This window comes from Mesocricetus auratus, unplaced genomic scaffold, assembly GCF_017639785.1.
Source record: "Mesocricetus auratus isolate SY011 unplaced genomic scaffold, BCM_Maur_2.0 Super-Scaffold_100004, whole genome shotgun sequence".
Classification (NCBI taxonomy): Eukaryota; Metazoa; Chordata; class Mammalia; order Rodentia; family Cricetidae; genus Mesocricetus; species Mesocricetus auratus.
The window spans coordinates 69,234,048-69,260,946 of record NW_024429189.1 but is presented as its reverse complement, the minus strand read 5'-3'; the positions used below and the strand labels follow the sequence as shown (position 1 = coordinate 69,260,946).

The 26,899-nt window shown below is 47.1% G+C and overlaps 1 protein-coding gene and 1 long non-coding RNA gene across 4 annotated transcripts in view; one reads left to right on the top strand and one right to left on the bottom strand.

Annotated features, from left to right (window-relative positions):
• The window catches only part of Ldlrad3 (low density lipoprotein receptor class A domain containing 3), a 229,811-nt gene that overhangs the window by 133,292 nt on the left and 69,620 nt on the right, over nt 1-26,899 (top strand). The gene's annotated exons all lie outside the window — the stretch shown is intronic.
• LOC121140450 lies at nt 3,273-5,302 on the bottom strand. Its single transcript, XR_005877289.1, has 3 exons — nt 5,138-5,302; nt 3,645-3,736; nt 3,273-3,541 (listed from the first exon to the last, which is right to left on the bottom strand). It is a non-coding gene; the product is annotated as an uncharacterized LOC121140450 (long non-coding RNA).

The window sequence follows — 26,899 nt, the reverse complement described above, 5'->3', positions numbered from 1 at the left end:
AGGCACACCCTGTGATGGCTGACCCCTTTCAGCTACCCCAGATGTCAAGTCGAAGGTGTTTCACATATTTGTTTCTTCCTCCAGAAGCTAATTTGTTCTAAAGCTGTGGTGACCCTTGAAGAGCCATGCTTTTATCTTGATTTTGGAATGGGACCAAAGTTTTAGTTAATCTTCAGATGACAGAAACCTGATTCTGGCTGTGCCTTTTTTTTCCCACGGAGGTCAGCTGGCTCCCAATTTAGGTCAATTTGCCTCTGAAGGAACTCTCCAAGGACAGATACTTTGTCCTCATTAGCTGATCTGTCAGGCTGCTCTTCCCAGGTGGCTCAGAACCCTTTATAGACTTTCCCTCAACCTCACTCTGGTGTGCCCATGTCTGCCTGCACACTGAGGGACATGGGGTGGTTCGGGAGGAAATGACTAGGATTCACCCTTCTTCCCAGTGCAGCCCCACCTCATCTGTGGTTCCTTGCCTTCTGTCTTTATTCAAGCCCCAGTCTGGCAGTCTTAAAGTTAGTTCACAAACTCTTTGGCACCTCTCAGCTCTTGTGACACAGCAAAGTGTGTCACACTGATACTCAAGATGCCCATTTGTAGATTTCAAAAGGCCACAGGCATCTTGTCTGGAATATGCTTTCATCGGGCTTCAGTTGTCATATAAATATGGTGGACAAGGCTGCCATACTGTAAGGAAGTCAAGCCAGCCTTCACAAAGAGTCCACGAGAGTTGCACGAAGAGACACATGCTTGTGGGACCATTGGCACCTCAGCTTTCTGCCAGTTCAGCTTCAGCCGCATCTTGTCTCTCTGTAACAAAACATGAGGCTCCAAACAAGAGTGGACATAACTATGCAGAATACTTAAACCACAGAAAGTGTGAGAGTTTATAGGTCCTTTTTATAAGCCTCTCAATTTGAGGTTGCTCTGTTGTACAGAAGTACAACAGTCCATCAGAAGAGCCACAGTCCATCAGAAAGATATTCTCTAGACCACTGATATATCTGCCTGGGTAGGGGAACTGGTTAGGACCCACCCTGGAATTTTACTTTCTTCACAGATAGCCCTTCCCTCAATTCCTGTTGGCTTCTTCAGACCCTTGTATTCCTGAGCTCTCTCCAAGACGGTGAGGCTGGGCAGGAAGGCTGCCCTCAGATCCTGTCCTGTCCTCGTTTCCCAAAGCTTTTCTGGTCACATTCCCGAAATGATAACCCAATCCTTCTCCTCATGGTGTTTCTGATGTGAGCTAAGCCATAATTTCTAACTCAATTCTTTGTTGACATGAGACTGAAACTGGAATGAGGTTTCTTATTCATATCAGCCCTGTACTAGGCAGGGAAGACCATTCTTTTGGAGTTACCCAGCCATTCTGACCCTCTTCAACACAAGACAACTTTTGCCTGCCTCCAGGGCTGCTGAGAGGACATGTGGGAGAAGTCTGTAGGGCGCTTAGCAGGCACTGCTGAGTGTGGTGTCATTCCCGTGAACCACCAGGTCTCCTGTATAACCAAGTACCCTTGAGCTCCAGTCTTAATGGCTCCGACTTTGTAGAAACACCAAATTCAATATAACCTGCAGGGTCTCAGAGGACTCTGCCCTGGATGGGTGACAAAACCTTGTTCCATCCTGCTTCCCAGCAAGGATCCTGGGTCAGGCATGGTTCCATCTGGCATCTTGCCTCCATGGCCTTACAAAAGTGGAAACAACAGTGGAACATTCTAGGATGTGAACATCCAGATGCAGCTAGAGATGGAATGCAGTGGGGAGGGGGTGGGGTGGAGGACTGACGTGGTAGTTCCTCCAGATGTGTCCTGTGACATTTATAACACCAGGTTATAAGTTAACCTTCATCCACTCAGCAAACCTTGGGAAGAGTTTGGCTTTTAAAAGGACTCAGCACTGAATGGGAGAGGCCCCTCCCTTCATCATGTGCCTCTCTTGGTGGCTACCTGTTTGAAAGCTTCATGTAAATCTTGATTAGTTTGGAGGATGTTTCTTCATTCAGGAGGAGAAGAGTTGGCATTTTGATTTGACAGTAATATTTTAGAGTAAAAGCTGTCAGGGTCTGGAAAGAATAGGAATGGGGAAAAAAATCCCTAGAGTCCTGATCCATTCCAGACAATCACAGTCTGAGACACGTGAAAGCGACACGACACCTCAGGCTAATTTATGGCGTGTTTTCTATTAGAATTGCAAAGTCCTCACAGTTGGGAGGTGTTAAAATATGACTTCACATCATATTAAATACATACTATATTTAAACTGAGATGTGAACTGAAACATGAGGCGAACTAAACTAATTTGCTGAATTCTGAACTGATCTTGGTTCTGCCTTCATTGTTTCATCATGTGGAACCATACCATTTGTTTTTGAAATTATCCCAATAGATCTGAGACCTAATGGGTAGAATCCTTGGTGGCCTGTGACTGAGTTCTGCCATGCTGGCTGTGCTTCAGTCAAGGGGAGTGTTAGCTAACTTCCTATTACTGTGACCAAATCTGAAGGGAGGGAAGCTTTATCTTGGCTCACTGTCTCAGAGAGTTCAGTCCATGATCCCTTGGCCTCTTGCACTTGGTCAGGCCATGGAGGCAGTGGGTGCCTGTGGCCAAGGAGAGCTGTTAGCCTCATAGTAAGTAGACTGAAAGCAGAGGAAAAGGAAGAGACAAGGCCAAGGACACAGTCACACTATTTTCTCTTCCACCAAAGCCCACATCCTAATAGTTCCATCCAATGTGAATCCTTCTTGGATGAATTCTTTCATCAGGTCAAGAGCCCTCATGTCCCAATAGATTCTGGAGTCACCTTCACAGAGGCTCCTTGAGCTGTGCTTCCCTTCTCCTAGGTAGATGCCCATCCAGTAAAATTGACAGTGTAGATGACCCATCCCAAGGGCAGTTTCTGGTGTGAGCAGAAATGCCCTTGACCGTAGTTGTTCTTTTCACTATTTGGGGGCCCACCACCCAGCTCCCAAATAAATACACAGAGACTTATTCTTTGTGAATGCCTAGCCTTAACTTGACTTGTTTCTAGCAAGCTTTTCTAACTTGAAGCATTTTTCCTCTGGCTTTTTACGTTTCCTTATTCTATATATCTTTCTTTCCTTCTTACTTTGTGACTGTTTGTGTGGCTGGGTGGCTGGCCTCTGGCGTCCTCCTCTCCTCCCTTTCTTGCTCCTTGCTTTTCTCTTTCTCCTCCAGCCTACATTTCTCCTCCTATTTATTGTCTCTGCCTGGCAGCCCTTTATCAGACCAATCAAGTGTTTTGGGCAGGCAAAGTAACATGGCATTACAGAGTTAAAAAAATGCAACATAAAAGAATGTACTACATCTTTGCATCATTAAACACGTATTCCACAGCATAAATGAATATAATACATCTTAAAGTAACATTCCACAACACTTGACAGTGGAGGTTTCCTATCTGTCAACCCTGCAGCTCTTGGTCTTCCAGCCGAATTCAGATGGTTCTACAAGATGTTTGGTTCCTTTTGGAAAAGTCTCAAAAGGTAGAAATCGGTGTGCTCAGGGTTTCTTGAGACGGCATCTGTTAAAGAGAAGAGCAGCATGGTCAGATCTCAGGAGTATTTGGCACCTGGTGTAGAATTGCTGAGCCATGTAGTAACTGTGTGTTCTGAATCATTTCCAACCTGTTTTTCAAAGTGTCTATGTCATCTCCCAGCATTCTTGTCATCTTTGTCATTAACAACACAGCACAGACTTCCTCGATGATATTTCCAGTCTGGAGACAAATACACAAGTTATATGTAGCAGTCCCTTCCTCCTGGCGATTAATATCCAGCTAGGATAAGCGGGAAGCAAATTCTGTGACTGACGGGGTGGAGGGGTGGAGGGTGGGAGTGGGGGTAGTGGGGGTGGGGGTGGTGCTGAAGAGAAGGCATTCTTCCTTCCAGTGGTCAGATGGGGGAGGGGAGGAGGGGAGGGGTGGCATTCTTCAGGCAGTCAGATCCTTCCTCATCACATGACCTGAGGATGCTCTCCTGTGGAGAGCTAATGGCTGTCCCCTTCACTGGGACAGTCACACGTGCCACCCAGCAGACAGTTTTAGGTGGGCAGTGGAAATAATCATTGGAAACCATGTGTGTATCATGTTTTGGGTACTTTCCTTCATTGAAAATTCCCAGCACCTCATGGGACGGTTTCTATTACCCACATTTTACCCACGAAGAAAATAAAGCCAAGACATAATTAGTTATTAGTAATTTGTTTTGAATTTAATCATCTTATAGGCAAAGGGAATGGAGTTGAATCCAGATGTCCATCTTAGGTGCTAATTATGCTGTAAGATAATGAGTCTAAACACCCAGCAGGGATCTGAATGTTTAGACCCCACCTTACTTTCAAGGGCAGAAATCGATCTGGGATCACCTGGGAGGCAAGCCTTCTGGGCACACCTGTGAGGCAGTATGTAGACTAGGTTAGCCTCTGTGCATGTCTGTGGGGGTTATTAGATTAGGTTAGCCTCTGTGCATGTCTGTGGGGGTTATTAGATTAGGTTAGCCTCTGTGCATGTCTGTGGGAGTTATTAGATTAGGTTAGCCTCTGTGCATGTCTGTGGGGGTTATTAGATTAGGTTAGCCTCTGTGCATGTCTGTGGGGGTTATCTAGATTAGGTTAGCCTCTGTGCATGTCTGTGGGGGTTATCTAGATTAGGTTAGCCTCTGCAAGTCTATGGGGGTTATCTAGATTAGGTTAGCCTCTGTGCATGTCTGTGGGGGAATTATCTAGATTAGGTTAGCCTCTGGGCATGTCTGTGAGAGGGTGTCTTGATTAGGGTAGTTGAGAAGACCTGACCCAAATTCAGGCAGCTCCGTTCCCTAGGCTTGGCCTGAATTAAAGGAGGAAGAATGCTGAGTACAAGCGTTCGCTGTCCTCTGTTTACTCACTGTTGGCTTAGGCTAACCAGCTGCATCACACTCCTGCCACGAGGACTTCCCATTATGATGGATTGTACCCGCAAACTAGGAGCCAGAGTAACCCTTTGTTCCTTAAATTGCTTTCATCTGGGTATTTTATCAAAGCAGTGCAGCAAGTAGCTAATATTCCCAAATATTGTATTAGGAGCTAGATCTTTGGAAGTGATTATACCATGGGAGTGGGCCCTTGTGAATAAGATCAGTACCGTTACAAAGTAGCCTGATGCCCTTTTCATCTTGTGATCATTAACAAGGACGTGCCGTGCCATTGATGAGCTGGGAGATCTTTGTCACGAGTCTGCCAGAGCCTTCATATTGGACTTCCCAGCCTCCAGAGCTGAAAAATGATTTTCTGTTGTTTAGAAACCACATGTTTTATACTGTTTTGTTTTGTTTTTCTAGCAGCCTCAACTAGGACATGGGCTGCCTACTTCCCTGTTGTCTCCCTAGTGGCCTGCATGTAGCTGGCACTTGATAACCCTTCCTTGAATACACTGTGGGATGAAATGAACAACTGACTGGAGGAGCAATCCAGACAGAGCAGCAACAGCCAAGGGGAGGAGGGATTGATTTATGGGAGAAAATTAGAGGAATAAAATCCATAGATAGAGTTTGCCTAAGTGAGAATGATGATGGCAACCAGGGGCTCCCAGGGAGAAGAATGGCTTAACATGGGAGTGGGAGCAGGGAGTCGGAGAGGCAGCACCAAGGCTGGAATATAAATGGAGGCTCACAAGCTTGGGTTCCTGCCTGAGTGCGCAATTGGAAAGTGAACTTCTGCATATAGATGCATAGGACAGACAATGTCTACCCCATTACGAAACGGGCTAGCTGTAGAGTTCCCAGGACTCATTTTCCTCTGCTATATGGTTTGGTGTGTTTAGTAAACTACTATTCTTAAAAAAAAAAAAAAAAGTGGTGGAACCCAGAAGCCAAAAGAAGGGTTTGGACATCAGCAGATACTGTAAGTAAAGAGAGCCTGGTAGGCTCTGAGAGGTGGCTTACACTATTTATCCAAGAGTGGGCAGCTTCTGTTTACACATGGAGTGTTCTGTATCCAAGGTCTCCCTCACAGTGTTGAGCACAGATGGCTGCCTCCTTTCCCAGACTGAGCAGGGCAGAAGAGCAGAAGTCATGATTGACACCACCTCCCTCAAAACTTCACCCCCTGCTACTTGTAGCCCATTAGAGAAAAAAGGATCCTGGATGCCACTGAGCCCTGCCAGGCCCCACCATTAGCATTTCACACCTACTGTGGGCCTCTAAGGAACCTGTTCTTATCATTAGGACCCCTCTATTTGTAGAGGAAGAAAATGAGCCTTAGGGACATGATGGAACTTGTGTAAAGCCATTAGACTAATGGTAGGGGGGGGGGCACAGGATCAAAACCTTACTCTGTGACTCACCCAAGCTCCCAACCACTGCTGTATAGGGTACCAACCCTGCACACCAGCACCTTGCATCCTGGTTTGGGTGGGAAGGGCACAAACAGAAAAGATCAGGTAAGGCTATGTTGAAAGCAAGGATTGGGGTTTTGTAGTTTGTAAAATCCACCTGGAGTTGGGGAGCAGCTGTCGAGGCAATGGCGCTCATCGTGGGGGTTGGGAAGTGGAAAGACATCACACTGTTGCTGTGCTCATAACTGATGGACAACCAGTTTCATGCCCCAGTCTCTCTCTTAAAAATGGGAGCCAGACTGTCTGTGACTCTGCTGGAATAAGGATAAGGAGCCAGGCCTGGCCATAGAGAATGTGCTGTAACATCACTGCAGCCGTTACAGTGTGGTTGCTGCCACTGTGGAATATTGTTATTAAGCAAAAAGCATCTTAGATGCAGGTGACCCAGCCCCTCCCGAGGCACCATAACCTAGTGAGAGACGGATGGATGGACATTTCCTGTCCAGCTGCTAGCCTGCTTTTCCACATACCACACCCCACAGCAAGTGGACGCATAATGCATGTACAGCACATACCACTCGGTACATGCTTTCCCTTTTTGTTTTCTTTACTTTTTTTAGTAAGGGTGGGGATGGCCTTGCACATAATAGGCAAGGGCTCTCCACCTTGGCCTCCTAGCCCTAGTGACTGTTTGTAGTGTGGCCTGTTGAACCCAGTCTGTAGCTGGGCTTCTCTCTGCCAGGATAGCTACGATCTGGAAACTGTAAACACTCCCCTTGTTTCCACTGTGTATCACTCTCCAGTGTAAATTTCTCCTCATACCGTATTTCTCTGACCCCTTGAAAAACTGCAGGGTGGTACGGCCAAGCTTAGGGGCACGGCCAAGCTTAGGGGCACAGAATGGAGTGAGGAGTTGGAAGTAGGATGGTAGCAGAATTGGGGTGCGGGGGAGCCTTTAGTCGAAAACACCGACCCATCGCTCACTCAAGCTGTTGTACTATCTTCGAGGAGACCAGCCAGGAGGAGGCCCAGTTCTGTCCAGACACAGACTGAGGAGAGCCTGTGCCAGTCTCCCAGCCTTCCCAGGCTGCTGAGGCTCTGGCTGAAGCAGGCATTGCTTTTTATCCAGCCTGCCTATACCTCATTATTTACATACTATAAAATAATGCTTAACTCTAAATTACCGCAGCCAGAGTCTCAAGTGAGGCTAGCTAGACCTTCACAGATGAAAGCAGACTAAATACAATGGGGAGGGAGGAAGACAGCCACAAATAAAATGTCATGGAATGCCTAATGATAGAAGGTTATGCGGCAGCCTGCGTAATTGGGCAAAGTGGCTGATGGCAACAGCTGGCAGGGTAAGCTGGTCTTCAGTTCTATTTATGTGTTTATCTGCTGCCTGTCACCATAATGGCCACAAGCAGTATTGATCACAGATTAATTTTGCCTCATTCCTTCTGTTTCTTGGCTCTGCCCTTACCAGTCTCACCTCCCCCCATCAAATAGGCAAGCAAATGAATATGTGGGAAAACCTGGAGTTGGCGGGGGACAGGACTGTCTGTCTGTCTGTCTGTCTGTCTACTAGGTGATGTAGAGGATAGTTCTTGCTGGGAGCCTGGCCCAGTTCTAAGAGGTCTTAAGTCCATAACTACATTTTTTAATATGACAACCTTATGAGTTCAGTGTCATCATTGCTGTTTTCCAGATAAGGCCCAGAGAGATTTAGTAACTTGACAGAAGCCACCCATGTTGGGACAGAAGTAACCATTGCTTACTTGGCTCTGCAAGGTGGTGTTTTGTACTATTTCAGTACATATGCTATGGAACTTACATTCTTTTAAAAGTTATTTTGCGGCATTTGTGTGTGTTGTGTGTGTGTTTGTGTGTATGTATGTATGTATGTATGTATGTATGTATGTATGTATGTATGTGCATGAATGTGGAGTAGAGAAGGCAGCCATGAATGTTTTCCTCAAACATCCACCTTTAGCCTGGAGTTCATCCATTGGCCAGCCTGACCAGCAAGCCCCAATAATCCTCCTGTCTTTACCTCCAACTTTTGGCATATAGATGTCCACTATTATGCCCAGCTTTTTCACATGGATCCAGGAGACCAAGAGTGGGCCCGTGTCTACTCTTTACCGTGAACTATGCAATCCCTCTAGGTCTCACTGCCCAGTAGTCTTTAGACTCATCTGACCTCCATGGCTTCCGGTGTGAAAATCCCGTCTCTTAGACATGCCAACTTCTTGCCATAGGGCCCTCCGGATCTCTTACCCCTGCCCTGCTCACCCAGGTCACGTGGACTGTCCTCTGTCACCCTGAACCTTCCGCAGTCACAGCTGTGCACCTCGTTGTTTTCCTTGCCCGTGTGCCCCACACCCCAAGACAAAGGCAGCAGAGAGCTCAGTGCGTGGGCTGCTGGAGCCACCATCTGTGCCCAAATCCCAGCTCTGCTGCTTGTGTTGTCTGTGGGACCACAGGCAGGAGACTTCCTTTTTCTGTCCTCCGCTCCCCGTCTGTAAAATAGAGATAAGCACCAGGTTGCTAAGCAGTGAATTAACTAATACATGAAAGTACTCCCTGCACAGTGTGGCACACGGCAAGCCCTGAGCAGATGGTAATTGCTATTACTGTCATCCTTAATAAGATTATTATTGTTAGCCCAGATTGGGTAGTCACTGACTATGGAACAGGCAGACAAATCAACTTCTGTAGAAGGGGAAACAGAGTCTTCAGCTGGCCAATGGGGAATGTGTAAGCTGTTTACCCAGGACCCTGCTCAGTGTAAGGCCATTCCTTCTGGTAACCCAGTCACCTCTTCCTGGCACTGCTATGTGAAGTCAGCAGGTGTGGGTAGCTGCTCTTTGTGTCAGCCTCTAGGGGCTTAGGGAGATGTGCTGTCAGTAGAGGATGGTGTTTCCCTGTTAGGCACATGATTCCCAAGCCTCATAGACCCTGTGGCTAACGGCTCTGTGATCCTGTCTTCTCCAGCAGTCCCCAGTTGGTCTACGATAGAAAGCCACTTCTCGTTTGAAGCAGATGGAGATGCCATAGCTTATGCTGTGGCCAAGCAGGTACAAACAAGGTCACTTTAGAGTGTTGTAAAACCTGGTTAGTGTGCTCTGTGGTCACACACAATACATCTCCTTGGCCTCAAGAGGGTCAGATGGAACCTAGCGCGCTGCTCTCCAGGACATCGCAGGTTCTCTAGGAAGCCTGTGTCCTCCTCCGCTGCCCTCCTTTCCTCCCTGCTCCTGTCCTCCCAGTCCCTTCTGTTTCTATTCTCCCCTCTTCTGCTGGCCTGGAGCAGGAGCCTTGACACGTGGTTCCTGTGAGGTGTAGATCTGCTCCTGGGCCCCCTAGCCCTGTCTACCCTACTTCCTGTTCCGAAATCAAGACTGACAGCAGAGCTGCTCTCTAACCCAGTGGGGCCACACAGTGTAATCCAAGTGGGCAGGTCTCTCATCAAAGACAAGAAGCTATGTGAAAGACCCCACAAGCCAGTGTTACCCCAGCCTCTCCCAGCATGTCCCAGTACAGAAATGTGGGGGATTTGGGATGGGCACTGGTCTCCGGAGAAGCTGACTGTGGCCTGTGTCACACTTGAGCATCGATCTCTGTCACGTGGTCATCTAGCTAGACTTTCCACAGGTGCAGTGATGAGGTGCTGGGGACGGGCACTCGGTTGCCATTTGGGTTTCGGTTGCTGTGACTCCGGTGTTCTGGGTAATCTGTGACATGTCTGTTGGGTTCATTTCCTTTTTAATTCCTACTGAAAAGAAGAAAGAACTCTGTGTAGCCACAGTGCACAAAGGGCCCACAAATAAGGAAAGTGGGTTATAGGATGGCTGAGATCATTTGAACACATATAACCATCCCACAGTTAGATCCACTGCTGAGGCCGTGTGCCCTGGGAGCTTCCCTCTGCAAAAAGAATTGTATGGTGCCAGCCAGAGAAAAATCCACCAGAATGCAGATGGTGGTCATCCCTGCTGGTGCTTGCTGAAGAATACTACACCTGATTTTATTCCATAATACAGAGCAGAGCACTTTTGTGTTTTGAAAGAAAGGCATTCATTAAAAATAAAGGCCAGGGCTTGGAGATGTAGCCCAGTTGGTAGAGGGCTTGCATGTCATACACAAAGCCCTGGGTTTTTTCACCAGCGGCCGTAAACCAGGCCCACAACTGTGAACCCAGCACCCAGAGGGTGGAGGCAGGAACACCAGGAATTCAAGGTCATCATTTGCTACATCGTGAGTACAAGGTTGGTCTGGTTACATGATACCCTGTGTCAAAAAACCTGAAAATAAATAAAGTCATATTCCTGAACATTTGGTATTCTGATCTGAATGGAGAAGACCCAAACAGCCATTAGGAGCTAAATATATAGGTCTTAAAGAATATCTTTATTTTATGATTTATTTGTATCCATTAAACATTAATAAGGCTGTGAGCTTGCCTATGGATTTGGGATGGTTGAACGGAGGTTTGAAAGACGGTCAGTTGTAAATAATTTATTATGAAAATCACAGAAAATAAAATAGCACTGGGAAGGAGGAGGTTTTGCACTGCTATGTTCGACTTTATACAGAACATGTTGTTCAGTCCTTGGGGAGCTCCTTTCATCTCTGTGCCTTAATTTCCCCATCTGTAAGTAAGCGAGCTTTGGCTATTGTGAGGAAGGATGAAAAGCTTAACAATCTTGAATTCAAGAACAAGTCTAGAGCACAGCCATTAGGCCATAAATGCTGGCAACCTCCAGGTTTCCTTGTGATGCTTAGGCATTAGACCTGCTCTGTCGCCTTCTATGAGAAGCAGCAGTCACAGCATCAACATAATAAATTGGTGAAGGTGCCTCAACTTCTTACTATGTCCATGTCATTATGCTCAGTTCTTGATTAGGTCACCCACTTACCCCTTGTCTGACTCATAGCCTTCTGTGTCACATTGCAGAGGTTCAGGGAGGTCAGGCAACCTGCCCGAGATCACACAGCTTGTCAGATGTTAACCCTGATTCCAAAGCCCATGCTCACAAAAGCACTATTCTGTCACCTCATTCGCCTGTGGGTATCTAAAGCACACGGTTATCTTGCTTTCCCTGCCTCAGAGTTCTGGTTTGGGGTGTTTAAATGCTTAAAAGGTGTCTTAGAATATGTTCCCCAAAGCAAAGACTACCTTCTGATGGGCATGCATTCGAGAAAAGAGAACCTGCCTTCCGTGTCTGAGGCAGCAGATAGCTGGAGGTCCTACACTGTTACATAGTGATAGCAGAGGGTTTTTTGTTTTGTTTTGTTTTTAAGAAAATTGAGACCAATTATGTGGCTTGCAATTAAACTCAGAAAGGGAATTGAAAGATTGAGAATTAATTTCCTGTTTGTTTGTGACAGTGTCTAGGCAAACAGTTAATCAGCCCTGTATCAACACCCACCCCATAGGGCTCAGCCCTGTAGGCATAGGCTCCTGCCTCCCCTGGAGAATGCCAGTCCATCTCTAACGAGACTTGTTCTGCCCTGTCTATGCCAGGTGCTTGACAAATGAAGATTACTGAGTCACTGTGTGCAGATGCTCTGCTAGGACCTGGGGGTTTGCGGTGTCATAGAAACTATTCGATCCTAAGAGCAGCAGGGGCACACAGCAGACAGGTGTGACCAGACTTGCACACAGAGGCTTCAGGTGTGATGGGCAGTGGTGGGTAGAGGCCAAGGTTGACCGTGAGAGACCTTATAACCAATGAAGAGTGTGGAGGGTGCCTGCCTTGTAATATGGAGCAAGATGGGCAGTTCCGAGATTGCACACAGGGCAAGTGCCGGGACTCACTGTTCTCATTTGGAGAAACAGAGAAGGAACAATGGGGAGAGGGCCCTGTCTCCAGCTAGAGGTTTGAGGGGTCTTCTCAGGTGCCAGTGCCCCCGGTTACCAAGGCAAAGAGGTTAAGTTCTAAGGTGTGTGGTGTTCTCTCTGTCTAGTTCTGAGGACAGTAGCTCCTTCTGTCCCCTCTTCCTGTGACTACAGCGCAGGCCAGAATGAAAGGAACAAGGAGCGGGGAAGGGTCCCAGCCATGCTGGGGATATGATCCAGCGTCTAGTTGGGCATGCCACACACCCACAGGGCTTTCTGGGCTCATATCCCGTGAATACTCCTTTCTCCCAGATCCCTTCCCAAGCTCAGCAAGCTCTGCCAACCCTTGCAGGTGGGTGTGAGCTGAGGGTGGGGACTTTGCCAGGGACAGCAGCTGAAGCATGGAGGTCTGACATTTTCCCATCGTTGTGAGGCAGTTCAAGACTGTGACAGGAGGCTTGGTGGCAGGAACTTCTCCACCAGGCCTCCTGTGGGGCCTCACCTTGTCCCCAGTCTTGCCACCCTCGGTCTTCTGGCCGCCTTAGGGTCTTTGCTTGGTGAACCCTGCCTTGACCACCTTCTGCCGGATGACATTGTTCCCTTCCCATTCTCATCCATCTCTGTTGATGAATAACCCTGGTTGGGCCTCCTCTCAGCCCACATACTGTGATCATTAGGTTCGCTGCAGGGTATAGAACCAGGCAGCAAATGACAGTCACAAGCGTGTGACATGTAAGGAAAAGCGTAGGGCATAATAGGAGCAGGGCAGACTCCTAAGCACATCGGTGGCAGTCTGGGGGTGAGCACGAGTCTGAGAAGAAGACAGTTTGCTAGGCAGAGGGAACCCTCAAAGGAAAAGAGGAAGTATGGGTACGCCAACCCATAATGCCTACCTGGGCCAGATGGGGCCTGGTCCTAGATACTGTATAAGACCCTGACCCACATCTCTAGGGCACCAGGTCAGGAGCAGTTCAGGGAGACATTTGAAAGTAGAAACACAGGCAGATACACCTTGCTCAGGTGAGGCCCACGGCCTTACAGAGCTCTGTTGAACTGTTTTGGCCTCACCACAGCCTGCAAAGCCTTCAGTGAGCCTGCGGTGGAGCTGAGGTTTGCTCCCCAGCTCCCCGCTGCCCTGTCACTGCTCTTGGCCCTCTCCCTTAGTCTGAGCCCTTACACCGTGCCAGGCACCCTGGACTGTTGGCTGCTTCCTGTGAATCACTCCTAGGCCCCTCACTACTGCTGGAGCTGCTCTGGCTGCCCTCGCTGTTGTTGTGGTGGGCAAACACCTCAGTCCCATAGCACCCCTGGAAACGCTCAGCTCTCGAGTGTGAAATGCATTGTTTTCTCATTTCCAGTCAGAGCACTGGTCTCTTCCATTCTCAAGACTCCAGCCTCTCAGGTCATCCATCCCTGGGACTTGCCAGAAATTTCTGCCTGTGCCCCTTGGTCCTGGCTTCTCTCAGGGTGTCTGCTCCTGACTTTCTCCCACTACAAGTGGACCCCATGGATCTCAGCGGGCTGGCAAGATGGAAGGCTGTGCCTGTAATTGTGCCTGGATGAGGAATGCTTACCTTTTACACGGGGAGTTGCAGACAGTGAGGTCAGAGGTAGCCAGCAAGTTGGTTTGGTGTGTGGGGGCCTTTCTGTCTGTGGTTTCCTGCCTCTGGCCTTCTCAGATAGGGTAAGGTTGGTATTTTTCTGTAAGGGAAGCTTCTGTCATGAATGGTAGTGGCTGGGGCCTAGAACCAGCCAGCAGTAAAACAGGTTGTTTTGAGGCCTGAGGACAGTATACCAAACCAAAAATGGCACCAATATGTGTTTTTATGGTTAACTTTTCTGGATGAAACTACTGTTGCTCTTATTGAGGATGCTCTGGCCTTTTAGAAAGATTGTGGTATAATGCACAGCACATGAAACCTGCCATCTTAAGTGGTTTTGAACGGGCAGTGCCGTGTAATCCCTCTGTTGGCTCATTCGCATTTTAAATCCTGAAGAGGATGCCCAGATGTATTGGGTCAGAGTGGGAGATGGAAACATCTTACAACTTCCATGCTGACCTTCCCAGGCTTGCATCTTGTGCCCGTGAACCCACCTGGGCCTGGAGCAGGCTGGGTGTGTAAGGCAGCAGGCCAGTCTTTGTGGTTTAGAGCATGTTCTTGCGCCATCTAGTGTCCATGAGGGCCTTAAGCCATCTGTGTTGAGGCAGCTGGATTTCCCGAGCTTTGGAAGGAGGCGCCATAAAGACCCCGTGGCTTGAAAAGCGCACCAGGGAGATGTTTGTCTTTTTAGATCATTTGGATTTTTTTCTTTCCCAAGCTCTGATCCCAGGGAAATTTGCAACTGAAATTTGTTTCATTAACAGTCAGAACAGTTTGTCCCTTTGAAGCTCAGACAGGGTGAGATTAATATGAACCCGATATTAAGCTATTAAGCATCAATTTGGCAAACCTATTTATAAAAGAGCTGGAGACAGAAAATAAAGAAAGCTGCATTAAGTGACTTGTCTGCCAAATCCACTCTCTATTCTAGAAGATGTGACTCAGTAACCAGTCTCTGTGTGAGAAAGAAAAGGGGGGGGGTGGATGTGACTCGTGGGTGTACAGGCTTGGGTGTACATGTCTTTGATGACATGCACTTACTCTAGTACCACCGTTGCCCAAAACTGGTGTCCCGGTCAAAGTAGACCATCTATTACAGCCTTGCTGTTCAACAACTATAAAGTAACTGAAATTTTCCTGACACCCAGTGAGGATGCAGCCACCCAGTGTCACAGCACGATGCATTGCTCATGTGCAGGTGGGGATGCTGACAGGAGCGCACTCAGGGCACGGCCAGGTGCGGAAACCTGCGGCACCATATGACAGTGTGCGGTGGGTGAGTGATGGTTGATGGCAACCGTAACAGCCACCACTGGCTTCTGTGTTTGCTGTACTTCTGTTTCAGGGTGTATCCCTGCTACTTACGAAGTTTGTGGGAAAGCAATGGCCTCATCCAGCCTGTGTATACCATGTCTCTTGAATATATCATTTTCCCCTGTGGGTGCTTTAATTTCTTAGTGTTGTGTTCATTGTTACTGTAGAAGTAAGAGACAGTGCTGCATATAAATGGTATGCAGCCCAGATGCAAGAGGATCCACCATCTGGGCTTGTGGCAAGGCGCAGTATCATGTTCACATGACAAAGTGGCCTAACAATGCAGTTCTTGTAATGAACTGTCATTAAGCCATGGAGTAGTAAAATAATTAACTATTCATTATGACTCATCTGTTACAGTCATGTGCCCAAACTCTGTCCCAAGTACTCCATACTTTGCATTTAGTACACACAACAATCCAAGAGGTGTGGGTGTTTTTATACCCCAGTTTTTAGATAAGAAAATGGAGGCACAGAATGGTCAGGGATTTTACCATAGGGCCCCAAGCCCACTGTTAATATTCTGTGCAGGTGATGGTGTTTACTCCTGCTGCCCCTAGTCCCTTGGCACTTCCTGCTGCAGCTGCAGACTTATCACAACTATATGTCATGTCTAGCCTTCAGTACCCACAGCCCCAGGTACAAAGATGTCATGTGTGGGACAGTGTAAGTGTTTTGAGCTCCCAAATCACAGGCTGTGGGAGGCTGTATGAAGGAAGGAGAGACAGAAAGGCAGCTCAGAAACGGCAGGTCCTTCAGGCCTCAGCTCTGTGACTCACCTGCCCTGAGACCTGGGCAAGTGACTTCTCCCTAGAGCCTCTGAGCCACCCCCTTTAGGATAATAAGAATGCTTTGTTAGCATGCTGATTTTATATTCTTTGCTCTCTTTTGAGAGGCTGGACTCAAGGTAATGTTGAACTTCAATGTATATTGAAGTCAAGGTAATGACTACAGTAACCATGTCCAGGGTCTGACACATGGTATGTGCTTGTTAAGTTACCACCATTTTCTAGTACCTGGAAAGTTAAATTCACCCCAGGTCACCATCTGAACTCTCAGGCACCCTGAGTTGCACCCGTATATTTGCCCCGTGAACTGAAAGGGCCACAGCCCACATTGTACTGTGGAAGGTAGGATGGTCCAGCTAGGGGTAGCCATGGTGGCTTCTGGCCGGGGAAACTGAGAGCTGAGAGTTTGGCTTCACTGCCTCTTGTTTTCAATTACCCATGTAATTGAAAACATATAAAGTTATGTGTGTGCACACAACCACATACATGCTGACCTGAATAGCTGTTTTGTGTGTTTGGGTGCACACATGTGTGCAAGTGCATATGTGTGTGTTCATATGTGCACACGGAAGGAAAGAACAGCCTTGGCGTGGCTCTTTCTCAAGCACCCTCCACCTCCTTTTTCTTTCGTTGTTTTAGTTTGGCTTTTGCTCATTTGTTTGCTTTTTCAGACAGGGTCTGACTATCTAGCCTTGGCTAGCCTGGAGCTCCATATGTAGGCTGGGCTGTCCTCAAATGCACCACCACACCCTACTCCATCTCATTTCCTAGTACAGGGTCTCACTGGTACCAGAGAAGCAGCAATTTGAATGGACTGACTGGTCAACCAGTCCTGGGGGGTCACCTGCCCTCCTGGGATTACACCCAGCTTTTTACATGAGTGCTAGGGATCCCCGCTCCGTCTGTCACCTGCACAAGAACAGGAGGAATGGGGCTGGAGAGATGGCTCGGCAGTTAAGAGCTCTTGCAAAGGACCTGGGTTCAATTCCTGTCACCCACGTGATGGTTCACAGACATCTGTAACTCCATTCCCAGATGATCCAGTGAGCTCTTCTGACCTCTTCAGGCATGAGATACACATATGGTGCACCTACATATACTTAACGGGCAAAACATCCATACACATCAAGTTGTTCTTTTTTATTCTAAAGAAAGCTTTTTAAAGAATGAGAAGACTAGCCTTAACAGCAGGACATCAGACATTTGGATGGACAGCCAGAGACACAGAGAAATAAACAAACAAAACAGATTAGCATACAAAAGTATCTCCTACAAGGCAAAAAAAAAAAAAAAAAAAAAAAAAAAAGATACAGCCAGGCATTCTGTGGAAACCGTGAACGGGAAGACCCAAAGGCAATTCCAGTGAGCAGGGGTAATGAATTGCACAAATTACTCAGCCCCTGTTACTGCAATTTAAGTTGTGTAAGGTGTCACTGATGGTTCCCTTAACATGCAGCGGGTGTTGTTGCTAAGTGCACTAACCCTATTAACAGGCTGCTCATCATTTCCTGTAAAGATGGAGTTCTCCAAATCACCTTTCCTTCTGGCTCAATCATAGATTCTCACTCCAGGGGGTCCTCGGTATTTGCATGACTGAGGGAAGTGATTTCTTAATCCACAGGTATGATGCTCTGGAGGGAGTTTTGCATATTATCTTCCCCTGTGCAGTAGGAAATGAGTATTGGACTCTGCTCAGGGAGCTCTCCTGGGCCCCCTGAGCGTATGATGAAGGAAGCAGCCAGGCATGTTTGCAAGCAGGAGCCCAGCCTTCCTTTCAGCAGAAGGTAGAGGCATCTGCTAATGATCTTACTGAGTGATGGGCTCATTTATTCCCTCTTGGGTCCATGCCATTACAGGAAGCTGAACCTTTCCCCAGGAACCTTCTATCTTGCTGAAAATCAACCATTTGATCTGGATCAAGAAAAATCGCAGTGTGGTAGTGGGTAATGGGGACCCTCCAGGACTTCACAGGCACCATCCGCCCAGCACCACGCAGGTTTCAAGGATAAGAGAAGGACCTGCCACTTCCTCAGCTCCCCTTGCCTCTGGTTCCTGGTTTATCTTGTGACACCAGCTCACCGCTCTGTATCATTTTTGTCTCAGTTTGGCATCTTCATTTCCTCACAGTCCCTGTGACTCTGCCTCACCACTGTAAATGCAGAAAGACGATGAGATGATGATGGGTGGATCTGAGGGGCTACCGGAGCAAGCATCAACCTTCCTGGACCCTTCAGGCCAGAGAGGCAGCTTCTCTTTCTCCATGAGAATTGTTTAAACACAAGATTTAATAAAGAGTTTAACTGTCATTTATCCTTGTAGCTAGCCCTTGCGGGTCAAAGCCAAGTTCAGAGGATTGTCGGGGACAGTTGGACCTCTCTGTTCCAGCTGAGTGTCACCGGATTCCTGAAAGATCCATCAATGCCTCGCACTTTTAGCCGTGGCAGTGTTTGGGGAAATCATGGAGACTTGATTTTTCTGACCCACAGACCCTGTGGAGAGGCAGGTCATCTTTCTTTCTGTTCCCAGACCTCTCCCAGACTCCCCCGAAAACAACTCTGAAGATTGTCTTAACTAGGGTGTCCATTGCTGTGAAGAGACATCATGACTAGGACAACTCTCTTATAAAGAAAAACATTGAATTGGGATGACTCGCATACAGCTCAGAGGTTCAGTCCATTGTCATCATGGTGGAAGATGGAGGCATTCAGGCAGACATGGTTCTGGAGAAGTAGCTGAGAGACCTACATCTTGCAGGCAACAGGAAGTGATCTGAGGTACTGGGCATGGCTTAGGTATATATTAGAACCAAGTAGCTGAGAGACCTACATCTTGCAGGCAACAGGAAGTGATCTGAGGTACTGGGCATGGCTTAGGTATATATTAGACCTCAAAGCCCACCCCCCACAATGACATACTTTCTCCAGTAAGGCCATGCCTACTCCAACAAAGCCACACACCTTACTAGTGCCACTCCCTATGACCTTATGGGGGCCAGTTACATTCAAACTGCCACAAAGATATATGGGGAAGACTTGGAAACTAGCGTGAAATGTGTTTCTTCACTGGAGCACCATTGTGAGCCTTGGGCGCATTTGAAATCCCCAGTAAGGACAGTAGTGTGGCTTTCCCAACAGTAGCTGATCACAGAGGCATTCTTTGAGTTTCCTATGGATTAGCACTACCAGCAGTCTGGCTCGAGGGGACTTTATCATTCTTTCAGGATTGGATACTCCTGCTGGTTAACTCCATTCTAGCCTCTGTAACTTGTACATCACATTCAGTCCTACTTTCCACGCTGATGGTGTCTTATGGTGAACAAGCTGATCTGTCTCCAAGGATGAAGATGAAATTGAATCATAAAACTTGGAGTGGCCACTATGCACCAAGCGTTTCACAAGTTCTCTCTTATAGAGACTTCCTGGCAACCCCACAGGGTGGGTTTCTCCTTCTGCTTTACAGATGGGCTACCCAAACGCCTGCAACTAGCAAGCAACAGGGCCAGAGTTCATCATAAATCTTAGGAAGGGGCTGGGGAGCAGAAGGCAGCCACTCAGCCTCACTTATCACTGGTCATGACCTGCACCTGGCTAGAAAGAGGAGCCTGGAAATGAGACCATCCTGTTGCTATTGGTGAGTGTGACTAGGGTCTTGACTTCTGGGTGCTTTAGCCAGGACTCCCTTGCCTATTGGCTACCCGAATTAAGGGCTCGAGTTTCATACCTACTAATTCAGATTTTATCCACTCAGCTGCTAATGACATAACCGTGAGAGCTCATTTACCTCCTACTTTGCTGACAAAGCTAGCAGATCCCAGACAATTTGGGAAAGGTTCTGAGGACAAAGCTCCAGGCCTTGCCACCCAGATGGACAGGTTACAGCACCACCCTCCTCCCTTTCAGTAGGCCTGCGTCACTGAAGTGAGTTTCCAGAAGGGGTTAAAGTTCATGAGAACAGTTGGGCAGAGCTAAGCTGGTATTAGTAAGAGCCTCGTGCTTGCGCACAGACAGCCCTGTAGATCAATAGAACACATGCTCTCTGTGCCATGATAAATGAGAACCATTATGACCTAATTAGCAAGCCTCATATTTTCAATGGATAAATAATAATTCCACCTTGTAATCCTAAACCGCTCCTTGAAAAATGCCCCTCATATCGCTCTGCCCTGCTGCCGAGCTGAAGGCCAAGGGAGCCCAGGCAGAGATGTCCATTTGCATATTGATTCACTTGGAAATGTTTGTCTGTGTTCATAGGCTTCTCAAGCTCCTTTGTGCTCATTGTTTTGTAAGGTTAGAAAACAAAGAAAAAAAATGTTAGATTGTTTCTTGAATGTGAAATTCACAGGGCTGTGCATAACTCAGGGGCCTATACTCTTCTCCCTTTAATCTGTTGCTTTTGTACAGTGTCAGCCTGAGGCTACTCTTGCAGATGGGATAGTGACTGCAAATGTCTACCCATTGCATTGGACCATCCATGCACCATGTGGAAAAGCATGGACCCTTGGGATCAGGGAGACCAGATTTCAAATCCTTTCTTCACTCTGTGATTCTGCATGTTAGGATGAGGATGGTTGGAGAGATTCAGTGAGATGTGTGAAGCGCTTAGCACATGCCTGATGGGGAACGCAGGGGCACTGCTAGACTCTATGGAGGAGCAATGACAATCTCTAATACTGCTTTTGTAGAATGATGTAATGGGAGCAAGTCAGTGATTCCCAGGGTTTTACAGACATAATGTGAGGTGGTCTGCAGGCTAGCTCAGTCTTAATTAGAAACTCCTGATAGCTTATCTTTGACTTGGCCTCATTCCAGCTTCATAGCAGCACCCCATTATCTAGTGCTGATCACAGCCTTGGCTCAGCAATGACATTCGCTGGCGATTAATAAAAATGGGAATCAGATTAATTAGGCTTTAATAATTGCATCTTGGTGGCAGATGTTGCAGGCAGACTTCCCTGACAACTTCCTTGGAAAATGATTTTAGTTGAGAAGATACCCATTGTGAGAGCATATGATCACTGGGCTGTTGGAGGATGGATGGACAGGACAGTTTGTAATGACAGGTGACAGAAGATTAGGCACCCATCCAGATGTTTTCACATCCAGCCTGTCTGGAGAGCACAGCTTTGTGAGTCAGTGGGGAGGGAGACCATGTAGCCATTGCCTACTGCATATGTTTTATTTCTTGGGGACCACCAGTTTACTTATTTATTATTAATGACACACAATTTGCCTGTCCCCTCCCACCCACCCCCCCACCCACTAAAGCTAGATGTGAACAGAGCAGATCCTTCCATGGACTCCTTGGCTTGCTGTCTCTTGCTGTGACTCAAGTAGCCAACACATTCCAGTCGCTTCATGGACACTGTACTTGATTCTTACAACAGGAGTCTGTGGCTCCAAGATGTTAAGTTACTACCCCTCAGTCACATCACTGATAAATGCATACTGTGCCCACCGAATCATATGACATCCCACCCCACCCCCAGTTCACAGAGAGCATCAAGAAAGCAGCTGTTGTCTCTTGTCTATCCAGCTCTTAGGAGATGCTAGTGGTCAGTTGTCTCCAGGAGATGAGGATGAAGGGGAGCTGCTGTGCCCTTTGAGAATGCACATGGGAGAGAGCCGATATGCAGAGCACAAGTGGGGACCTCTGTTCCCTCAGTGGAAGTGGCTGCCCAGAATTGCAGAACGAACGGTGCTGGTTGGTTAATGTAGCCCTGAAGGCTGTGGTCCAGAGAGGCCACCTGACATCCTTAAGCATACTCTGGAAAAATGATGTGTTCCTTACAGGCTCATCACCATGTCCAAGGGGAAAGAGGGTTCCCTCTAGTTGATATGAAAAGGACAGTCAGTGAAGGTGAGCTGAGGGCTGAGTGCATTGATGGTCATTCTTTGGAAAGCTGAACTGTCACTTCGAAGTGTGGCTTGGTTGTCCTCCACAAACACTGACCTGGCAGTTGACAGAAAAAGAGATGTTGTAAGCTAGAAGCCTATAAAGAGATGGTCACCCTTCATCACAGACAGGACAAAGAAGTGAAGACAGTAAGGAAACTGTGGCATATGTAGAGGACTGACTTCGCTCTTGGTAGGGTTGGGCAAACACAAGACAATGTCGCAGGCTATTTGAGAGTTAGATTCTCGTGTGGGTCCCAAGGTTCACAAAGGAACAAGACTGACACTTTGATAACAATATGACCAGTTTGCATTTGAGAAACACTTGCAAGCCAATATTAATATTGGTTAGGAAAAGATGCTCTGTATATAAAAATATTTTAAAATGGATTTAAAGTTACAAAAAATTACACACACACACACACACACACACACACACACACACACACACACACCAAAAACTGGAGGCTGGAGAGATGGCTTAGCAGTTAAGTGTCTATACTGCTCTTGTAGAAGGCCAACATTTGGTTCTCAACACCCGCGTCAGGCAGCTCACAACTACCTGTAACTCCAGCTCCTGGGGATCCAACATGCACCCTCTAGCCTCTGCAGGCACTCAGATACAAGTGTGCATTCCCACACGCACACACACAAATAAAATAAAATATTTTTAAAATGTCCTGTAGAAAAGGATGACTTTGAGTCAGTGGGTGTGAGAGCTAGGGCAAACCAGGCAAATGATGTGGATAAGGAGACCTTTCTTATCCTACCTGAAAAATACTAGCATGAAGAAATTATCTGGGATTTTATAAACTCGGTAGCAGAATACTTATCTAGTAATGTGAAGCCCTAAGTTTAATGCTTGTTGCTGCATCGAGGTAAAAGGAAACAACAAGATGAAACACCTTTAGCTGGGAATGATGGTCTGTAATTTCAAAGGATTCAGCAGCAGAGTCAGGAGGATCACATCAAGTTCAGGGAGGCCTAGCCTCCATCATGAGACCTGTCTCAAACAAACAAAAGTTACCAGAGATATGGTAGAATCCTAGCTGGTTTTAATTCTGTGAATGATTAAAAATCTATGTATATATAATATACATGTACTACACACATGTAACTTGTTATTGTTGTACATATACTTTCTTAAGTATTTCTCCCCTAAATCCAAGACATGCAGGGTACCGGCCCAACCCTTCATGCAGCTGAAATAACTGTGAAAAGGCTCTGTAGATCAGGATGCGATCCAAAAGCAGGATGGCATTTATTTAATAAGAATAATCACCTACCAGCTTGTCTTTGGTCCTTGGCTAAGCAGTGTTTGTAGCATTTGGAGGCCTGGAGAGTTTGCAGTGATTTACACTCCTCATACCTTGAAGTTCATGTTCGTTTGTTTTGTAAAAACTCCCCAGAGCACACAGCAGAGATAAAAGCAAAGAGAAAGCAGGGATCGAATTTTTATGTGTGCCTTGGAAGTCTGGGGAGGATGTGGGAGCGAATGCTCCCTCCAGGAAAACGGAGACAGCTGTCAGAGTGGGAACCACAGTCCTGTTCCTGTCCTGAGGTCCTGGGTTTGATCTTCCCGACAGTCCCATTTGGTGCGGTGGGTGGATAGCTTCAGTGGCTGCTTGTGGTCCATAGTGCAGTGTGTGCCTGGATAGGAGAAGCTAAGGGGAAAAGGAAGAAAGCCAGTCAATAAAGGGAGACTAGGATGGGAAGATGTGATGCCTGGATGAAAGATGGGCATTTCAAATAGCATTCTCTGTGACAGCACTGAGTCACGTGTCCCTAGTGGGAGAAAGCAGATGTGCTGGGACAAGGTTATGTTACCTGCTCTGCTAGTCTGGCTGGTGTAGTCGGGAAGGCTGTGGGGTCTCTGCTTGAAGAGTAGGCTGAAAGAGCACAGCTTTGTCTGCATTTCTGAAGGCAATAAATTCTCATTTAAGCTGAAATATTGATCTACTCTGTGAAATTGCAGTATCAAGAATTTGGGGTTTTGTTTTGTTTTTTTCCTAAACCATACCATTGGGACTTTCCCCTGAATCTCACTCAAGATATGTAGAGGTGAAATTGTTCCGTTTTCTCAGAAAACTACCCTTCTGTCCTTTTCCCTAGCCCCCACATCATCTTCGTTTTGGCTGGAGGGAGAACCCATCTATCTGGCAGTGGCTAGGGTTCCAGCATAGAAATGCCTGCATTTAACACAAAAACATCCTGGGAGTCACCCCTCCATTGTGACTTTTCTCTGATGACTCCTAGAAAGGGGTCGACCTGTTAATGGTGGGGTGGCGAGGGTCTGAACCAGGTGTTTCCAGAGCCATAGTGTTCTATTTGAGGATGAAATAAAGGTGCACAGAGATTACAAAGTATCTACAATAATTTATTAAAAGCAAAGTATAGATCAGAAAGGAATGTAATACCAAGATTGGCAGTGGGCATGAGTGAAGGCTCTCAGACCCCACGTTGTGGTTTGGGGCCTCTTTTGAGGTTCAAGATGAGTTTGGTTGCTAAGGTGCATGGTGTAGGTGGATTCCTATTTTGATTGGCAGATTAAGTTTATAACTTTTCTCTACTTCTCATATTCTTTCCTACAATGCAGCTGATTTAAACTATTTGCATGCCCAATTATGCATAGCCATAAGGTAGTAAATAGGGAATTTTCACCTTAAGTTTACTTAGCACATGTAGTTTGCCTTATTGAGCATGCACCTGAAGCCAAATCAGGCTGGATTGTCTTTCCTACTCTCATACCCAGATGTAAGAACAGTATAGAATATAAGAACTGAGTGGAATCTAAGTTCAGCGGTTTTTAAGGGGAGAGGGAACCTATTCTATTGTTCTTAGTGGAGTGTGTTTGCAGCTGTATGCAGGTGGGGGTGTGCAGTTTCTGAGTGCCTTGTTGGGCAGGGAGTGCATTGCTTAGTCTATACAGGTAAAGGTTTCAGGCTGCCATAGGTGTTGTTGGAAGGGGATTATGTGCTTAGCCCAAACCAAGTGGAGTCCCAGGATGCTAGGCTGTTCCCTAAACTTGCCTATCTCAGACTCAGGAATATCCATGTCTATGTCTGTTGTGTGATTCTGTTCTGCTTTCTGTTGATGACTGAATTCACAGTCGTCTTCCTCGTTACTGATGAGGTCTGGAGTGGAATCTTTATCAGAGTATGGTGCTCACCTGCCCACCTTCAGGGTGACTCATTACTAACTCTGAATGTGTGTTAAGGATCTTTGGGCCATCTCAGCGCTTGTGAGTGCTGATGAGAAGTGCTTACTTGAACATGCTAAATACACTGTCTGGGCCCTAGAGCTCCCACACTCTAGCCATGAGAAATGTCTAGGCGCCAGGGGGTGATAGAGGTGTTACTGATGGTGAGACCACGTGCATTGATGTGCATGGGAGAAGCCCTGATTCAGCTGCAGCCCAGCCCCAGAGCAGGTCTTCCTGTTTATCTGAAGGAATCGCTTTTGTGAGCTCCTGACTTTTAAATGTGGGGACTAAATATTTGTTTTGTTTTGTTTTACTTTTTTTTTTGTTTGAGTGGCTACCACTGTGTAAACCAAGCTGCCCTTGCTATCCTCTGCCTCAGCCTCCCAATGTGCCAGGATTACAGGCATGTACCATCACTCTCAACTTGAAAAGCTAAAACTATTATTATGCATCCACAGAAAATGAAATTTCTGGATTCATATCATGCTGGGAAAAGGACCAAAGTACTGAAGTGGGATTTAGGCAGAGAGTTGAGACTGCCTTTCCTTGTATACACAGGAGTGTGTGGCCACTGTCTAAGGGTTTGGCATTGCAAATGCTTCCCAAAGTGCAGTGATGGCATTGGCTTCCTGTTAAAGGTGCAGGAACCAAGAGTCAGTGTGGAGAGGCAGCAGCTGTTCTCCCGTGATCAGACCCAGTTGTCTCTCAGAGCCCAGACCCCAGCACACCCTACTCCCTCCAGCAACGCCCATCCCTGTGCTAAAGTCCTGAAAAGCCCCTGGCCCAAAAGGAAACCCAGAGGAAACCACCTCTCCTTTCCTGGTTCTGGCACCATGAGTGGACAGATCTCCAGAAGGTGGCGGTGCCATAACCATGACTGGGTATCCAAATAGACCCACCAGACAAGAGAAGCCAGCAACTGGGAAATTTGGTACAGTTTCTTACTTCCTATTTAAACTAAAGAAGGTACCATGGGGGAAAGGAGAACCGGGAACAAACACTTAAGGCATTAATAAGCCCAGGCTGCTATAGCAAAACACTACAGGCAGCACAGCTTAAATGACAGAAATGTATCTTCTTGCAGTCCTCAGGTTAGGTGTCCAAGATGCACGTGTCACTGGGATTGGTTTCTCCTCTAGTCACCTTCTGTCCGGGTCTTTACAAAGGAGGGCTCTCCTCTCCTTCTCTAAAACGGACATCTCCTAAGGGCAATGTGTGGATTAAGAGCCACCCTAAAACCCCACTTGTTTTTAATGTTCAATCACTTGTTTAAAGTCTTTCCCTCTCAATATGGTTATTTTACGCCATGTTGGCGTTAGGACTTCACCGTGTGACTTTGGAGACAGTCCATGCAGCCTGAGACCCTGAGTCTGCAACCAAACAGATGAGAGCTGAAGAGCCAACCCTAGAGAAGCAGATTCATATTCAGAGCCCGCCACCAGCTCAGTCTCCTGGTCGCATTTCAGCTCAGGTTGCTCATCTGCAAGATCAGAATAATGTTCCCTGTGCTCTCACCTCTCCACATTATTTGCAGGAGACTCAGATGCCTGGTGAATGTGAGAATAACAGCTAACCCACCCACCCACCCACAGTAACGTGGCAGGTGGGGAGGTGTCTCTAATGCCTGTCTGTGGAGGTGACACCTATTGCATTCATCCTTAAGATGAGCTTCAACAGGTCCCATAAAGGGTCTCATCGCTGCTGCTTCTTGCAGTGTACTGGTTTCCTAGGGCTGTGGCCACAACTGGTTTAATAAAACACAAATGCGCCATGTCACAGTTCTGGAGGACAGGAGTCCACGGTGAGTCACTCCAGTGCTGCTTCTCCAGAGCTTCTGAGACAGGGCACCTCCTCTTCCTCTTCGTAGCCTCACCCTCACCTATGTTTCCAGCAGCCCTTGCGCTACTTGGCTTGTTGATGTGTCCCTCCATGT